Here is a 2,779-nt window from a genome sequence, read left to right as displayed (position 1 = left end):
GGGAGATGTAGTCCATATATCCTGGATGGATGCACTTTCAAATTACTGCTCGTTCCAAAGGTTCTACCATTGTCATGATCGCGGCATTACGGGACTGCAGTTCCCGGCATGCCATGGGCCAGAACTACAGTTCCCGTGATCCTTCGCGACGGAGCGCGATCTCACGAGAGATCACTTAAGGAAGTCGGCGGCTGGGGACCTGTGTCGGGAATTCCTTTGGAGTACTGGATTGCTGTGTTTGGGTTTTGGATCTACAACGGTGCGGTAAGGGTGCTTCGCACCACTGTGCTTTTCAGCGGGATCACTGATTACTTTAAGACTGTGTGTTTTGGGCTACTCGGTAACGGCTGTTACCGTGGTACCGGTTTCTTGACTATTTGGACAGTTGGATTTGGCTCGGTTGGCATTGTCGGCCGACGGAGGAAAACACCGCTACTGGCTTGTGGTGTTTTAGGGTGCAACATTAACACTAGTGGTTGTGCTTTGCAAATACTAAGGATTCTACCCTATACCCATCTAAGAGGCATTATATGGGTCATTGGAAGAACTAAGTTCCAGGGGTCTTCAAATGTTTGTTTTCGTTGAACTGGATTTCACATTCTAAAGTGGCAGCGTGCATTGAATTGTGTATGGGTGTTAACTATTGTTTATACCTCTTCTAATTAACAGGGGTCTTCTGGAGGTGTATGGTTTACACTCTACCCCTGTGAAGCATTGTAGAGGTATACTTAGGTAGGTTCTTATATGTGTGATACATGAGACTCAAGGGATATCCTGTCGGGTTCTGACATTTATCATATTACTGTTACATGCCTATTTGTATTGCTGTAGTTACACCGCAACAACTCCGACGCTACCAGATACCTCTGCACATCTACGATGTTTATTTTTCCTTTACAGGTATAACTAATAGAAGGTTGTTTCATATGTAATGTTAGTTCTGATTAGCGCAAACATAGTCTTATGCGTGTGCTCTGTTTATGTCTTTCAGATCTCCCTCCCTGCTGTCCCCTTCCTTCCCTTCCCTGATCATTTCATTTTTCCCCTCACTTAATCTTTCCAATGTTCTGTGCCATTACGGCAATCCAGGCATTGGTTCGATCTAGAGGTAAGCGTACTTATCAACAAACCGATCCTGAGGACGTTATTATAACAACCATGAGCCCCAAACAACACTCCTGTCCTTATCCATCGCGCAGCTCCACATACGCGACTGCTTGAATAGCGAGTCTCGTGGCCCCCGTTTTCCAGGGTGGTGCAACCCAGCGGCAGGACCGCCGCTAATGTATTACAGCTCCGTGGGGTTTTCCAAGTAGCGGGTTGCACTCGAGCCTGCGTGCGCCTTCCCCAAAGTGTTTATTGGTATGGGCAGTTGCGTGTTTGAAATAGGCCCGACGCGTTTCGGAAATGTATTTTCCTCATCAGGGGCCAGCAGTAAAGTGCATGACGTCTATTATCTCCCTTTATGAAAACACACATTGCGCTAATGGGAGATGTAGTCCATATGTCCTGGATGGATGCACTTTCAAATTACTGCTCGTTCCAAAGGCTCTACTATGAGCCCCAAACAACACTCCTGTCCTTTTATATATATATATAACTACGTTACTCATTACAAAATATTGGTTTGACATTCAGCTTTACTGCTATACAGTGTATTTCATCTGTACATTTTGTGATGATGCAGCATTAATGTCAATAACGAAGTCTTGGTGGCACCGCATTTATCTCAAGATTGGTGTATCCACTGTAATACACACACTTTCTGCTTCTCTTCTACGAAGTGCTAGTTGGGCACTCAGTTCTAAGAAGTGCTATTTTGGCACTCAAGTCCACAGTGTGTCTTTACTGTGCATCTGCGGTGATGCACACACCTTTATGAAGTAAAGTACTTTTATAACTTCTTCTCATATCTTATCTACAGAGTCAAGGTGGAATTATTATTCATGTATTACTTTTGTTGTTACATTTCCGCACCATTTCTTTCTCAGATTTGTCAACATTACCAGAATTATGCACTATGCAGTCTGTCAATCCTCCACTTTCATTCCTTGATTCTCCTGGGGACCCTCCTGTCAGGTGGGAAATCTGGTATGATGCATTCCAGACGTACCTAGGTGCCATAGGTGCTCTATGTTTCAGTGCAGAAAGAACAACATGCCTTCTCCATTGTGGAGAAGTGTGGCTCAGGGGTTAGAGGCAGCAGACCCGGAAGCTGAGATCAGTCCTGGACCAGGGTTCAATTCCCCGCCTCTGCGGGGTCTTGGGCTAAAAAATTCCACGGACTCGATAATTCTCGCCCCGGTGCCTCCTTGACTCACGGGTTCACACTCTGCGACTCTGGGCAATAGCTTGCTTAATCTCCACAACGGCCCCTCGCGGCGGGATGCCTGACTTTCACCTTGTGGATACCCTGCTATCTCACAGGGGAATACCAGGAAGGGTTCCCTAAGCAAGCGCCGGGAAACCCACTGCGGGTAGCTGTGCGCTATATAAGCTCAACTACATTTACATTTACATTTACATTCTCTTGGATTTGAGGGGAGATCTATCTACAAACATTTACCCCCTCTAACTCAAGAACAACTGGTTGGCATTTATAAATATGAGGAAACCATCATTAAGTTGAAAAACAGATTTGATAAACAACCTAGCCTTATGGTTCTAAGGCACACATTTTTTAAAGAAAGCAAGCTGAAGGAGAAGATGTGGATGCTTACATTTCTTCTTTGCACCGCTGACTGTAAATTCGAACATTTTACTGATCAACTCATTAGAG

The sequence above is a fragment of the Lissotriton helveticus genome, chromosome 7, assembly GCF_964261635.1.
Source record: "Lissotriton helveticus chromosome 7, aLisHel1.1, whole genome shotgun sequence".
In the NCBI taxonomy this organism is placed as follows: Eukaryota; Metazoa; Chordata; class Amphibia; order Caudata; family Salamandridae; genus Lissotriton; species Lissotriton helveticus.
Note: the sequence above shows the minus strand (reverse complement) of the source record.